General features: G+C 52.5%; 1 long non-coding RNA gene across 2 annotated transcripts; it reads left to right on the top strand.

Annotated features, from left to right (window-relative positions):
• The first annotated feature begins 1534 nt into the window (after positions 1-1534).
• Positions 1535-3832, top strand: LOC120756007 (uncharacterized). 2 transcript variants are annotated; one of them, XR_005701983.2, is made up of 3 exons: positions 1535-1555; positions 2380-2468; positions 3086-3832. It is a non-coding gene; the product is annotated as an uncharacterized LOC120756007 (long non-coding RNA). The 2 variants fall into 2 exon arrangements; XR_005701984.2 differs by lacking the exon at positions 1535-1555 and adding an exon at positions 1642-2125.
• Positions 3833-16247: the final 12415 nt, after the last annotated feature.

Raw genomic sequence — 16247 nt, 5'->3', positions numbered from 1 at the left:
GACGAAGAGGGTGTGAATCCCTTAAGGCTGCTATTGTCATTGAACTCTCCGTGGTGTGAAACCACAGCCTGAGGTGCTGAGCTTCTACCAAGAGCAACTGAGGCTGAGGAACCAATTCCCTTCTGCCAGCTCTTTTATTGGAGTGAGTGGCTGGAGATGGAAACATCTTCAACCAGTACAGCAAGCTTCACCGCAGCCCGTCTGTCAGAGCCCTAAGCCCTGTCTGTTTGTGAGTTACTTAGCCATAAAGGCCCAAATACTCTTTGCCATCACACTTTTGTTTCTTCTGTCACACATAATTGTAGCTCAAAGGTTCTGAATAACTGCATTCCTATTGGGGCTGATCCAGCCCCCAATAATACTCTTAATAACGTTGCTCTTAACCAGACTCACGAATCCCTTTCAATCCCCAATGCAGGCTCAGTCATGCTGTAATACAGTAGAGGAGGCCATTCACTGTGGGGCTAATTTAGTTTAAAAGGCAGCCAGCCTATTTATGGGACAATTTTTTGTTCATGCTCTGAATTCTTATGCACAATCAACAGCCTGTAAACCTGGTCAAACCAACACATTAGTTGTTGCCCATTAGTGCAGGCATTTGGAGCTTACAGCCTTTAGGAGCAGCGCTCATGCTGCGCTCCCTCACAAGTGGGATACATCCCCTACTTATCCCCTGTCATAGGGGAAAAACATGGAAACTCTTTTCCTGCACTGGAAATCAATTTCATAAGATCCCAGGATGAGCCTGACCTTGCACTCACCCACTACCTTTTGTGACCATGCCAGCCTTGCAAAATAAAGAAGCACCACTTTTTTCTCTGTGAGAGGAGAGCAGAAAACTGAGGGAAGCAAAAGAGTATCACCCCACTGGTGGTGTTGCCAGGAGCAGGATTCCCAGGAACACGGGGGAAGGCTTTTACCCTTGGGAAGGTTCCACATAAGGACTAGACTGTTAGCAAATCTTGGGGTTCCTTAATGGGTCTAAAAGAAGATTAAGTAGCAGCTTGTTCTTAGGTTTTGAAATGCAGCCCACAGCATGCAAAACCAGGTTAGGGGTTAAGGCATACCAGTGTCCAGCAGGGGAACAGGCTCCAAGATAGATGACCTAAGTCCCAACACAGGACAAGTCCCCTGAATTAAGCAATGCCTTAATTTTTCCTTCAGGCTACCTGAATTCAGCAGTGTGCCTTACCAAAAACTTTGGTGGGGCAACTTGACACTGCATGAAGGAAGGGTAGGGGAAAAAAAAACCAAAAAAAACCCACCAAACCACACACACACACAAAAAAAAAAAAAAAAAAAAAAAAAAAAAAAAAAAAAAAAAAGAGCGGGGTGGGGAAGCAGGTGTAAGATGACTTTTGGGATAGTTTCTGCTGGTGTGGTTGCCTTAGGGAGCAGATTCACTTCTGACAAGGAAGGTTACAGTGGAAGAGCTGGTGAAAGGAGTAATAATCGCTCCAGGTGGGAAACCAAGGCAGAGTAACCACCCGCCCATAAATATTGGCAGGGTAGGCCTACATCTACATTGCCTACAGCTGGGGTCATTTGTCTAAAGGTAGGCACACGGGTGTCAGGAAAGGAGGGCCTTTTCCAGGTTGGAGAGGCTTAGTGTGAAGCAGGTGATGCTGACTCTGGGGCAAGTGATAGCCTGCCTGTGTTTGCATGCCATATTTTTTCCAGCGACACTTTGCAGAGTGTGTGTCTGTATGTTTTCTAAATAGCCCCAAACAAACACCACACCCCTCAGACATGCACTTCTCTTACTTGTTTTGAAATAAGGACTGACAGCTGGAAGGCAGGAAAAGGGACAAAGACTTATGAGACTAATTTCTGCAGAGCCCATTTGTACCAGGACCTCCAAGAGAGTAAATCTTTCCAGAACTTGGGCTGGCTGGATTTCCTTCCTCTGTGTCAAGCTGCTTGCCACATCCTTGTACCCTTAGGTGACTCCATTCCTCAGTGTTACAGTTATTTTGAAGATATGGAATAAATAATGCTAACTACCTCACAGAAAAAAATATTTACAGTTTGTCTTAGGATTTTACTAAATTTCTGTGTCAAATTTCCTCTACCTCTTCCTTCGCCTTTGAAGAAAAATTGATTGTAGTGCAACCCTGATGCAGAGGTATAGATAAGTATTTTGTATGTGTTGCCTGTCTAGTTTGTAAATCTGACACTTTGATAACTTAAGATACATCAAAGGTGGGAGGGTTGTTTTTGTTTGATTTTTTTGTTGTTGGGGTTTTTTGTTTGTTTGTTTGTTTTTTGTTTTGGTTTTTTTTAACCTATTGTCTTTAAAGGCTCTTTCCAATCTAGACTTCAGGCATACTGGGAGATAAAGGGATGTAGAAAAGCTAATGATAAATGTCCTGACTCCAGGAAGTGGTGTTCTAAGGACATTAATCACTTTGGATAAAGTTGCCAAAGAAAGCAGTTCCGGCAACTCTCCAGCATCTAAAGGAGGAGAGGTAAGGAGTGGAAATGGTACAGCTCAAATTAGAGTCAGGCCACTGGGTAGCATTATCCAGGCTGTCCTGGCAGAGTTCTCCCAGTTTCGAGGGCAGCGTTTCTGGTGCTGCGTTAAAGAGAGAAAAGCCTGGGGTTGTTCTTCAGCTGAATTTCCCAAAAAGAAGACACAGAGGGGCGCCAAAGTCTTAGGAAAAGAGGCAGAAGCTTAAGCTTTTTTTTCCTTTATCGCTTCACCCTGGCAGGCTCCTCCGTCGGTGCAGCCGGAGAGGGCTTCACTCCCGCTCCGGAGAGAGCAGCGTTAAGGGAGCAGCAGCTCATCAGCTCAACACTGATTTCACTTGCAAACGCGCCGGGGCTTCGCAATCGCTTACACTTGAGCGGTGTAAACAGGCTGGGTGGCTGCTGTGCCTCTCCCGGGGGAGTCCTGAGGAGAGATGGGATGTGCCCAGGTGTTTGTGGGGGGCGCTGATTCCCGTGGGAGGCTGGTGCATCTCTTTGTCCTTCTTGCACGGCACTTGCAAGCACGGCCTCAAATTTGTTCTGGACAAACTTTTTTTTTTTTTTTATTTTTTTTTTTTTTTTTTTTTTTTTTTTTTTTTTTTTTTTTTTTCCCCAGACGAATTTGGAAAAGTGCCATTGTATCAGTGTGGTAATACCACGCTTTGGAGACTAAAAAGTTTGTTTGTCCAGTGTCCATCTGTTTGCGTTCCCGGGTGTGAAGATGACGGCCTAAGCCTCTGTCTGGTCAGTCTGTCTCCGTGAGCTGACCCTGGCGTGGGGGTGCCTGCAGCTGCTGGAATGGACACCAAGGTGAAAATCCCCAGGACAGCTGTAATGTGGCTGCTCGTCAGCCATAACCTCCAACCGCGCCCTCGTTTCCCTTTGGCAGAGGGAGGAGGCTGGCGCAAGAGCTATTTCATCAGCCCCTGACTGCGATCAGATCGTACATATAGCGGGCTGGTATTCCTTCAGCGGCTGTATGGAACGATTACACTGGATTATCCAGTGCCTGCTCTTTCACTCACTTCCAGAGGTTTTACTCCATAGTTGTCAGGCAGGCAGGAAATTTTGGTATAAAACACCGCGTAAACCCAACTGAGCCAAGCCAACTGTACCCATAGCATAAGCTGCCATGGAAAAAAAAAAAGCCATGTTGTTCACTGTTTGGTTTTGTCATGCTCTCCACTGAGTGATATATCTTAGTGACAAGTTGCTGTAGCCACACAGCATTTCTTTTAATATCATAAAGTGTCGTGGGGTGCAGACATGTCCTAGGACAATGGCTAGAGTTAGTGTTAAAGGCTAAATGTATTGCAGCTGCATACAAGCTGGGCTAGATTAAAGACTAGAGCTTTGGAAGTTTCTTGTTTAAAAAAAAAAAAAAAACACAAAACAAAACAAAAAACCTTAAAAGTTTTTTTTTTTTTTTTTTTTTTTTTTTTTTTTTGTTTTTTTTTTTTTTGTTTTTTTTGGTGCAAATTAATTTTGGTTTGGACGTCAGAGCCCCCAACAGTCATTTTCCAGTAATATGTCTTATTGTAATTATTTGACAGTTTAAAATGTATGCCTTGCAGACAGCAGTTCCAATGTTAGCTTTGAAATATCAAAGTAGATTTTATTAAAACTCTGCTGTGGATAATACCAGGCTTTGTTTTCTAAACATGTCTCCATTAGGGTGTTTTATTCAATGCACTGAAAATGAAATTCTGCTTCCATTATATTATGTCATGCCTGGATGGATGCAACACCAAAATGTCATTGTAGAAGCTGGGAGTTTCAAATGTGAGTGCCCAAGTTTAGCCACCAAAGAGTACAGTGAGGTATCAGACTGGAAATGGCTTGTTTTATGGAGTTTCCAATTGCCTGCTCCTCCTCTTAATATCGCTTTTCTGGCCATGGGACATGTTCTGGTGGTTGGTTCCGTCCCTGTTCTTGGTTTCCTTTCCTTCCCTTGATCTCAAGCAAACCAGCTGCAAGACCTTGGGGAAAATCCTTATCTTCCCCTTGCATCAGTTTACTTATCTGTAAAGCAGATAAACTAATAGCACTGCACTTCTCGAGGGTTTGTTGAAGCTTATTATACAGCAGTGAGTGCTGTAAGAGGGAAGTCATTACAAAAATGACAGTGTTAATATGACATGGAGGTAACATGAAGGAGCCCCGTTCTGCTCCATGCGAGTCAGTGGAGCTCTGTTATTTGCTTTAGCAGAAGCAGGGATTTGGCCTATGCTTAAATGACTTGCACTTGTTTTTCTTCTTGAATGCTAATATAGAGTTAAGAGATAGCATTACAAGGAAAGCTCATTCCTGCCTATGTGTAAATATTTAGCAGCTGAATAGGCATTATTTAGCAGGGCACAGTTTCTGCTTCTCCACAGTTTCCAAGGATGTCATTCTAAGCTGCTACAGATCAGAAGATACACTGAAATTACCAGATCAAAATCCTTCCCATATAAGTATACACATACAGAATTTATTTTACTGGGCAATTAAATGTGTAAGATAAATATCCCTGGGGGAGGAGGGTTGTTTGAGGTTTTATGGCATATCTTATTATGGGCTCAGTTTTGAAATCTTAATCCAAGCAAAACTCCCCATGTGGAGACTTAATGCTGGAGCGTAACTGTGTTTTGTACTCAGGATATGTGCAGTTGCATCAGTAGATTTTAGGGCAAGGGGGTAACAAAGGCAGTGAAGCTTTGCCTAGAGAAAAGCAGCCCTTCCTAGAACATTTATAATTAGCATTAACCCTTTGATCAAACACGACTTGTTGAAGGACCTTAGGCAGCATAACCTTTTCTGGATTCCATCTGACAATGTTATTGATGAAAATTTGAAAATAAATGTAAAACAGAACTTATTTGTAATTATTTTGGGGTGGCATGATCAGTAAAACTGCAATCTACTGCAGCTATGAGGTTGTTGGCAAAATAGTTGCCTGTGTTTCAAATGCAAAAGCTTTTTGAAGGACACGTGAATAGTCAGAATCGCCCAGAAAATACTCCAATTTTATATCCAAGCTGCAAATGCATTTTTTTTTTTCTTAAAACTGGGTGGGTTTAGTCTGTTTAGAAAATAAAATGTATGACAGAAAAAGCATCCAAATTGGAGTGAACAATTAAACAGATCTTGACAAGTGGATAGATTTATCTAAAGACAAAAGTGCTTGGTATCTCTAGCGCGGATTTATTGTGCTTTGCAAGGAAAAAAAAAAAAAAGCAACAAAAAAAACCCACAAACAAACAAACAAAACCCAAAAAAACCCCACACAACCAAAACAAAACTAACAACAACAACAACAAAAAAAGCCCCCCCAAAATAACTAACAGAAAAAAACCCGTCACCACATTTGTACTTGAGACCATAAAACTACTCCCTGGAGAATCCAAAAAACCACATGAAGTCCAGAGTTTTATCTCACCGATGTTTTACTTATAGGGATAATCTTTTTAGGAGCTCGTTTTCCGGACATGGCAATGACAGTAGCTAGCCCGTAAGGGCCTAGGTTGAGAAAGGTATCTGGAGAAGCAGAATGTCCCTGTTACCTTTCCCTACGAGGTCTAGAGCATGGGAATTTGTACCATGTGGCTGCCCGTGCAAACACCAGCCAGTCGTCGGTAGCTGGGTTGCATTGGCACCACAGTGTGTGCTCAGTATTAACTCCTGATTACTTGCCGGTTTTGCTTGTTTGGTTGGTTTAGTGTAGTTAGTTTAGCAAATAAATATTAAAGGAGCAGGTGAGACCCACGTGCTCCTTGGAAAAAACTTCGCTTTTTCTGCCCGTTCCAAAAGAAGTTTTCATCACGCTTCCAAAAAAATGCACTCAAGCACCTCTCCCACACCGTCATTTGGCATTGAAAAAAAGTTGCTATTTGTATTCATTAAAAGTATTTATTTCCTGTTTTCCCAGCTGATCAGCCTCCTGACAACACTCTGGGGATTCACACACCGGGCCGGGGGCAAGGGAGGTCTCGGAGAGGGTATGAGGTGTGCGGAGGAATGGCAGAGACGCGCGGAAAGGTACCACAGTGCAGTAATTCAGGGACACAGCATCCTCATCCTTCTCCTGCTCCTCTGCAGAGGCTGCCCAGGGGCCACGGCTCTGCATCTTGTTCAAGCGGGACGTCCCCCATCCCCCTTCAAAGAGTATCCCAGAGCAAAGTCGCGACGCGGAGAGCCGGAGGAGGAAGGACAGGAAAGGGGCACTTGGTTTCGTGAGGTCCCGGGAGCAGCTGAAGCGACCTGTTGCCCGCGGTGAGCTTCTCTCCTGTGGGAAACGGGCTTGAAAAAACACCCAGACTCAGCTAGACTGAACAGCTGGGAGACAGCACAGTGGACAAGGCAGTCACAGGTGGATTTCTTCTCTCATCCTTTCTTTTCTCTCTTCCCTGCAGCTTCCCAAGTCGCTCATCGGAAGGGATCGCCGGATCCACTGGCCGCAGGGGATCCTGCCTGCTCTGCCCGGGGACCCATCTCCCACAAAGCAGGGCGTAAAAACAAGACACAAACCCCCAAATCACCGGAGGAAAAACCTGCGAGACACAGCACCTCCCCTTCTCCGGCACCGGCCTCCCAAAAGTAATTGAATCGTGTTGGACCGCAAAGTGCGAGCGAAAAAGGGCGGGGAGTATCTGTATTTTTTTTTTTTTTCCTTTGTTTTGCAGAGTTTCCGGTGTTTGTGGTGTTTTTTTGTCCTATCGGGTTTTGCCTCTTTCTTTCTGGCCCCCTCTCTGCTATAAGGACTGCCCGGGAAGACGACCTGTGCCCACAGCTAAGGCAACCCTCATCCCCGGGACAGCGGCCATCCCGCTTCCCCCCAGCCTCGTAAAGCCGAGGTGGACCCACACCAACCTGAACCTCTCCTTTCTCCCTCCGCAAATACCGACGCCGGGAGTTCAGCCTGGGCAGAGGACGGGGCGGGGGTGTTTCCTATCGACCCCGCCGGGGAGCGAGCCCACCCCGCAGCCGCGCGTCCACCGCGGAGCGCCTGTCCTGGACGGCGCGGAGCGGGGCCTCCGCCACCCTGGGGCCGCCTGAGATGACAGTGGCCCCACGTGCGCAGACCAGCCTCTTCCAAAAATTACTTTGGAGAAAGAAAAAAAATAAATAATAATAAAAAAGCTATTAATGTGTCAGTGAGTCGGCGGAAATCAGCCGCGTTGAGCTTCTCCCCAGCCGGGCAGCACTGAGGCAGGGAGAACTGGAAAGCAACAGTGAGAAAAATAACCAAGCCTAAACTCCCCTCAGAGAAGCAGGAGCCAGATTTATCTAAACCTTCTGGCGGCTCGCCCTGGGGGCCGGCAGAACAGGCAGGAGGGAGGAGGAAAGACCTGTCCGGCATCTGGGAGCCAGGCTGGTGGGGACACTCAGGGGTGAGATCGGCAACTCAGACCGGCTGGGGAACCTCGACGCCGGGAAGGTGAATGACCCCCAAGAGCAGCTCTTCCCTACTTTCTTGTTAGGAAGAGATCCGTGGCGGGGTTTAGCCATAAGAAAGCTGCCCGTGGAGGGAAAGGGAAGCGGGTAGGGCTTTGCCCCTTGTGCGTCCATCGGAAACAATTCAGGGAGCACAGAGCTCCTCTATGACTCCGTCGGAGCCGCCTGCTAAAATCACTACCGAGCTGTGTGACACAGAGGGGCGAGGACATTTCTTTGCGCTAGAATACAGTTTTGTCTGAGGAGAGAAGGTGCCTCAGCCTCAGCTTCCCTTTGCACAGGGAGGAGGCAAGCGGCAGGGCGAGACAGAGCCGGCACTTCGGGGATGACAGTAGCTCAGGGTGGGGCGATTTCAGTCCCCTGCACGGGCCGGGTGTGCCCTCAAGGCTGCCAGGAAAAGGCATCCTCTAAACGCCCGAGCCAGGGAAGTGGAATTCAGCCCCGAAGTGCGGTCACCAAATGCCCCAGGGAGGGGAAAAGGATCGCCCGGCAACCCCGGGCTCTGCTGGGCGCCCGGCCCATGCCCTCTTCCCCTAGGCTAAGAAAAAGTGCATGGATGAGCCCGATGCGAGCCAGGGGCTGCCCATAGCCCCGAAAGCCCGGCTCACGCCCCGCGGGAGGGCTGCGTTCGAGCCGCCTCGCTGCCAAGTGCCGCGGGGCACAGCCGGGCTGGGGGAGCCGGGTCCTGAGCCCGGAAATTTAACCCTGTGTGGGGAGCGCTGGAGTCAGGCAGAAGGGAAAGATCCTACCGGGCGAAGTGTGGCGCTCAAGTTTACTGGGAACGTTTCGCGGAAGGCCAACTTAAAATCGAATTAATTCCCCACCCCTCTCCGCAAAATAGTAATAAAAGCTGGCATTTTAAATAATCGTTACGGGGCTAAAATTGCCGCCCCCTGGAGAGGGCTCGAGGGGGCAGGGCGAGCAGCGAGCGGCGAAAGGAGAGGCGGCACGGTTCCGGAGCCACGAAATCTCTGCACATCTTCCCCATCCCTTTCCAGTTTTGCACGGGGCCGTCTTCGCTTCGCGTCGTCCCCGAGCAGGAGTCTCCCCAGGACCGAAGGGGGTGGGAAAGGGGCAGGGCAGTGTAATTAAATTCCGGTGCCCGGTTAATTGCTGTAATTTGACGCTAACTGTACAGCGCGGGCCGGCGCTGGGAGCGGCGATGCGAAGCGCGCCTCGCACGGCCCATTGACCGCGCCCCGCCCCGCCGACGCGCAGGAGTCGCCGCTCTCCGCCGAGGGTGCTCGGACTCCGCCGACCCCGGCTCCTTGGGACGGGGGCTGAGAAGCAAAGCCCCGACGATTCGACCGCCCGCGGCCCCGGCGTTCCGGCGGGATCCAATGGCTGCGGGTGTCAGCTCTTGCTTCCCTCTTCCCACCTGTCTGGGACAGGAACTCCTTCTATAAGGTCCCTGTATCCAAGCCCTTACGGTGGGGCGAGGGGGTTTGATCCCCTTCCTTCTACCGGAGACCGGGGTCAGCCCAAGGACCCAACCCAACACAGCCTCACTGGTGGGTGGCAACGGACCCCGACATCCAGGAAGCCTCAAACTGTCCCATACCTGGGTCATGATGCCCCATTCACCTGTCTCTGAGATGTGAAAGGGCTTGCTGTGCAACTGAGAAGTGGAAATTGTTTCCATCCCCCCCCAGAATCCTGTAGCTGAAGTACTTCTCCCCACGCCCCCACCGCCCTGCCCCTAGAAACGAGGTAGGGTTCGTGCTTCCTCACTTTTTCGGGGTGTGAAATCAGGGCTGCGCGAAACACTGGCGAGCTTCCAGGGCATTCGGCGCTTGAATCCCCGAGGGGGAAAAAAAACCCAACAAAACGTGGGCGGGGACAAGGGGTACGGACGTGGAGAGGCCCAAGAGCCACAGGCTGTCACAGGCCACCTGCCCCCGGGGGAGCGCAGCATCCCTCACCCCGCGCAGCCCTGCGGGACAGGCCCCGGCCAGCCTGCTGCGCATCACCCCGGCCGCTGCCTCCCGCCCCCTCTTGGTCCCCGTACCACCGGCCGGAAAGGCTGTCTGCAATGGGGGAGGATGTCTTTGTTTCTCCCTAGACTCTGCAGTGCTTCCGCCCCCCATCTGGGCTAGTTCAGCCCTCCCGGTGCTTTGCCTTCTGGGCTACTGATGTTGTGGTCATCATTATTACTATTATTATCATTATTATTATTACTACTACTACGTCCGTGTACTCCTTAACAACTTGTCCCCGAGATAACCTTCCACGGCCCCCCCCGGGGGAAGGCGAAGTCTGGGAGGCTCTCCCGCCCCCAACCCGGCCCCGGGCGGACAGGGCTGCCCTCTGCCCGCGGTTGGGCGAGCACCGGGACGCGACACCACGGCCGAGCGGGCAGGGGTCCGGCGGCTGCAGGACGGCCGGGGCACGCTCGGGAGCCTCCCAGGGGACACGGCCGCCGGTGCCCCGGGAGCGGCGGGGCCGGGCGGGCGCGGTGGGAGCGCGGTGGCGGGGGGCAGCGCGCAGGCAGCGCGGAGGCAGCGCGCAGGCGCGGGCAGGGAGCACCCAGCTCTTTATGGCCAGGTGAGAGAGTCCCGGCTCAGGTAAGGGGAGGATTTACCCACAGGCGTCCTAGGCGAGTGGCTTGCCCTCGCAGTCCATGACCAGCAGGGACCTGGGGACTCGGAGCCCGCAGCCAGGATGTCTATCCTTGCCAAGATGGGGGACTGGCAGGTAAGGTGACCCTCTGCCCTGGGGGGATTTATTGTTATTTTGGGACGGGAGGCAGGGCTGGAGCGAGAAAGGTGACGGGCCCGGAGGGAGTTGGGGGCAAGCCTGACGCCGGGGTTGGGCGTTTTGCGGCTCTCGGGGCTCGGACTGCCCGCGGCCACTCGTCAGGCCCGACCGCAACAGGTAGAGAGCGGCGGACCGGCGGGGTCCAGAGGGGAGAGGGTTGCTCCGCCGCCGCCGCCGCCGCCGTGGGTGACACAACCCCGGCAGCGTGGGCCGGCCGAGGGCGGCGTGTGCCCGCCTGGCGTCCCTGTGCCCGGGGCTGGCGGCGGCCTGCCCGCCGCGGAGCCCTGGGGCTGCCCGCGGGACGCGGCGGGACCCCACGCGGGGCAGGGCCTGCAGCCCCCGGCGTGACCCGCCGCGCATCGGGGCCGTGCCGCGGGAGCTGAAACCTCTCTAGGAGCTCCCATCCCGGCCTGTCCCTTGGGAAAATAACGCTGCCGGGTCCCACCCGGCAGCAGACGCGCCGGGGGCGCCCGAGGAAAGCACTCCCGCGGGATGAGCTGAAGGGAAAAGTAGAACCCACCAGGGAAAGAGGCCAGGCGGGGAACACGCGCCCCGCCGGCGCCTCGGCCGGCCCCACGGACCCTAACGGGACCCACGAGCGAAACTGCACGTGTGGAGTTACAGAGGTTCACGAACCGGGGGACACTTGAAAAAACCCCGGAGCGCCCAGATGCCCGTCCGCTCGGGCCGGATGACCGCAGTTTGCCGACTAATGAAAGGGAAGATGCACCGTCCTGTTCAAGCACACGGGATTTTCTTAGAGAAAATGACTTTTAAAAAATTTATTTCTTTCCCAGGATAGTCCAGTTCCAGGTGGGAGCCTAGTTTCTTTTTCTGCTCCCAACTTTTCGAATCTCTCGACTGAGTCTTTATTTAGACTACCTTATTTTATTTTTTTTTTTAATTACTATTATTTCTCTAGGGTAGCAGCAAGTCGTCTTAAAAAAAAAAAAAAAAAAGGCGGAAGCACAAAATAAGTAAACAAAAATAATTTAAAATGTTTTTACAGCTTCTAATCTGCTAACATCTTTTTATCAGACCGGTGCGAAAAAGCGATCAAAAGAAGATTTTATATTCTTTTACCGAAATCAATTCTTGCGCAATCGTATTTACGGGTTATCTGCTTTGAAATCTATTCCCGACTTCTCCTTACGCCCCGGCCTTCCTCGCTCCTTCTCGCCGCCGCCGCGGGGCCCCCCTCGCCGCGCCTGGCCGGAGGGGCCGGGCCGCCCGGACCCGCCTCCCGCTGCCCCGCGCGGACCTCTAGGGGAAAACCGCCCCCTCCCCTCGCAACCCTGCGCTCCGCCGGCCCGGGCCTGGGGAGAGCAGGCGAAAGGGTCAGGCCTTTGGCCCGCGGGAGTCCCGAGCAGCCGCAGGTGGGAGGCTGTCCCGGGTGGGAGGCTTTCCCGACCGCCCCGGTTCAGACAGGACGGCGCTAAGGGGCGATGGGCCCCTTCATCAACCCCCTTCCCTCCTCTTTTCCTCATCCCCAGCACCCCCCCTCCGGGGCATTAACTAGGCTTAATCTGCCAGCTCCATTTGAACCTCAATGGGAGTAAAAACAACAATTTACTCTCCTGCCAGTGGCAGACAAAAGCGCTGGTGAAAAAGAGCATCGGGGGTGGGAGTATGGTGGAGGAGGGGGGGAAGGGGAAAGGAAAAAAAAAAAAAAAAAAAAAAATCCGTTTAGGAGATATGGATGTTTGTGTGTGTGAAGGAGCAGTCCCGGGAGCCGGGAGGCTTTGCCACCCTTCCCGGCGTGGCGACACGTGGGCCGGGCCCCCGAGGGCCCACTGCGGCTCCCCGTCGGAGAGCGGGGACCATTTGCTCCTAGAGGCAGTAAATTTTCCTGCGACGTCGAGGGCGGGGGCAGGGTGGCCTCGGGAGGGTCTTCCAGGCCGACGAGGCAGGTTTTGCCGTCGGCAAAAGGAAGTTTCGGTGAGCAGCGGGGCAGCCAGGTGCACAAGCAGCCACGGGGATGCCCGGCTTCTGGGGACGCCTGGGGACATGGCTGGCGTGGCGAACCGCGCCAGGCCCGACACGCCAGCCTCACGGAGAGGGGAATGCCTCGCCCTCCGGTGAAGCGAGGGATCACCCGGGGGAGGGAGGGATAAAGGAGGAAAAACGAAGCCTTTCGGTGGATGGATCAGGGCTGGGCACCCGGGGAAATAAGAGGAGAAGGGTGGAGAAGCAGCCCCCCAGGAGGGCAGCCTTAGCGCTCTCTTAGCGGCACATTGTTAAGCAAAGGAATCGCTCCACCTAAGAAAGTACCAAAGTTTTATTGTGGTCATTGTTTTGTCCTTTTGCTCAAGTGCTTGCAAAAGGCTTTTTGGCTCCTGCTACAGTCACTTTACCGCTCATCCACTTCTGTTTGGGAGATAATTTTGGATTAGTTTGGAGTGGTGGTTTTTTTTGGAGACGAATAGCCAACAGAGCCGAGAAAAAAAAAATAGTTTGCGAAGGAAAGAAGTTTTTAATATGTATATATATATATTTAAAAAAACCCCAAAAACAAACAAACAAAATAACCAAAAAACCAACAAATCCAGAGGGCAACAAAAACCTCCGCAGACAATAACCTCGTTCGAGCAGGACTCGAGTCTCGTTTCTCCTCGCTTTGCTTCCTTTAACACCCATGGAGGAAAAAAAAAAAAAAAAAAGGAAAAAAGTGGGTGGAGGGAGAGATAAATCCCATGGGGTGGCTTCATGGCTAGCCCCAAACTTTCTGAGGATCGGACGGTAGCCTCTTTGATTTCGCTGGCCACTTTCCTCCCCGCTGGCAGGCAGAGGCACGGGGGCGAGCAGCGGCCCGCAGGCAGGCAGGCAAGCAGGGTCCACTGCCCCACCCGCGCCGGGACTCGGCAGGTCGAAGAAAGATTTTTTTTTTTTTTTCCCATTAATTTATTTTTTTTTTCCCCTTGCTCGTGGGTCCCTTCTACCTGTGTCCACCGCTGCAGGTTGTTGTGCTGGCGAGCAATTGGGCTGTTGTTGATATGCTAATGAGGCGATTAGACTGTGGGTAAAGAGCTGGAAAAGGGAAAAGTTTCCACCATTAGAGGGAGATCTCCGAGCGCGGACGGGAGCGCTGCCGAGCCTCCGCCAGCCGCGCTCCCCACGCCGCCCGGCACCGCCACCGTAGGGAGAGGCAAGGCAGGGAGAACCAAATCCTCTCTCACGCCAATCCATGAAAATGCTTTGGAAACTGACGGATAATATCAAGTATGAGGAATGTGAGGTAAGCGCTTTCCCCGGGCCCGGGCAGAGCCCCGGCCCCGCAGCTGCCAGCGGGAGCCTTCAGCATCCCTCCGTCTCTCAATTTCGTTTAGGAAAACTTCTGTTCCGTCGTCAGGCTTCCTTGCGGTCCTGCAGCCGGAGAGGGGCTGGGGTCCTTCCCCAGGAACTTCGGGGCTTATGGAAAAACGGCTTTGTCGGAAGTGTATGAGGAAAGGCAAACAGGATCCAGAAGCAGCCTGGTCTATAGGTAGATCCTCCGTAGATAAGGCTCTTGTAGGATGCTACACTCATCCATATGGATGGATGGATGGATAGGCGGCTGGCTGAATGAACGGACAGATGAATGAATGAGAGGGCCAAGAGACAAAGGGAAGAGAATTATTCTTGCACTCTAGGTACCCGAGGCATCCAAATAAATTGGCTCAGGACCGACGCTTAAATTCAGCCTTTTCGATATATCTGCGGGTTCATTATGCCGAGATGCACAAATTTACAGAGATCAGCTGCCTAACTGAAATCACGGCAGCAGTGTTCCCTCAGCTTCCTAATTTTCAGGGCCACCGTCTCACGTGTTTGAGACATAGCAATTCAACCGCTTGAGGAAAAAAATAAAAATAAAATCCACCTCATTCGGTTTTGGAGCCGTTCAGCACAGATTGTGTGCGCGCATCTCTCTCTGTGTCTGTATGTGCATCCATATATTGAGAACGAGGCAAGTGTCTTTTAAACTGACAAAAAGGAGAAGAAGAGGAAAAAGAAGAGCCATGCCCCGGACCTATGCCTAGTCTCAGACCAACGAATACTATTGTCACCCAGAAAGTTGCCTGTGCAGTGCGTTCGAACCGCACAAATAAAAGACTCTACTTTGCAAGTGAACGCTATTATTTGGTCGTGACCCACGCGGGAAGATCCCCTCAGCCTCGGCGGAGCCTTGCCGACACGCATCTCTGGGTCGAAGGGGGCACTCTCCTGTCCGACCCTGACGCTGTTTTGGGCGATGCTGTAGTTAAGCAAAGGGACCGAGGACTCGGCAGGCTCAGCGCCGACTGGTTTGGTGATCTAGTCCGGGATCGAGGAGTTTGGGATGAAGCGGTCTCCCGACGCGGGAGCTGAGCTTTAGGTCCACTCGTTGGCGGGTGCTTGATTTCTATGAATGAGGTGTCAGGGGCATTGGGGTTTGTGGGTTGTGTAAGGTTTTTTAAAATTATTATTTATGGTTGGCTGGGTCGGGGTTTTTTTGTGTTTTGGATTTTTAAAAATTACTTTCAACCCGGAAAAAAAGAAAAAAAAAAAAAAAAAAAAGAGATATTCCCCAGCTGCATTACGGGTGGAAAGCGTGCCTCTTTCCCCTCCCTCTCTTCAGGACGGGTCTTCCAGTTAGCACACGTGCGAGCGTGTGGATTTCATCGCAAATGGCTTTTGTTGCCTCGCGTTAATGGGACTTCGCACCGAGGCGTTACCAAACACGGAGGGAGCAGCAGCCGCTCCGCGAACCGGCCGGATTTTGTGCGTGCGTGTGGGGTTGGCTCTCCGTGTTTACCTCGGGACCGAGAACACTTTTAAGAAAGGATGGAAGAGGGTGGCTGTACCCTGCCGGGCGTAGAACCTGCCTTAAACAAAAACCAAAAAAACACCCAAAACAAACAACCACCCACACCCCCCAAAAAAAAAAAAAAAAAAAAAAAGAAAAAGCAAAAAGAAACAAGAAAGAAATGAAAGGTGGGGGGAAAACGAAAAGCAAAAATAAACCTAGAAAAAGGGCATGAAAGCCCGGCCAGCCGCGCTCAGCGCCCGGGGCGGCCGGAGCGCCGAGGGGTCGGGCCGGGCGGGCGGAGCGTGGGGCCGGGCGCCGGCGGCGCGGCGGCTGCGGCGGGGCAGCGGCGGCGGCGAGCGGAGCGGTGCCTATTTTAAGGGAGTTGTTTGGGAGTTGCACAGCCAGTCCGACGGGTTGCGCCGGAGCCCCGGCTTGTCTGGGCCGGGAGAAGCGCTCGCCTAGCCTCTTTTCCCGGCTCCCACTCTCCCCCGCGTCCCTCCCGCCCTCCTTCCCTCCCTGCCTTGCTGCCTCCTGCCTTTTTCCCCGTCTCTTCCCGGATCCTCCGAGAGGGGGGCCGCGGGGAGCCCGGCGGATGCTCCTTGGGCTCCCCAGCCCCCCCGCCCCGGGCGCCCGCTGGTCTCGACGCTGGGCTCGAGCCGGAGGAGGAGAAGGAGGAGGAGGAGGAGGAGGGCTGACACCCAGAGGGGGAGACACCCAAAAAAACTTTCCCAGCCGGTTTCCGGGACGTGGGGCACGGAGGCGAGCCGGCTCGGCGGCGCGGGGCGAGGGGAGCCCCTCGGCGGGGCGCCGTCCAGGC

This window comes from Hirundo rustica, chromosome 1, assembly GCF_015227805.2.
Source record: "Hirundo rustica isolate bHirRus1 chromosome 1, bHirRus1.pri.v3, whole genome shotgun sequence".
Classification (NCBI taxonomy): Eukaryota; Metazoa; Chordata; class Aves; order Passeriformes; family Hirundinidae; genus Hirundo; species Hirundo rustica.
This window is presented reverse-complemented; position numbering and strand designations above follow the sequence as displayed.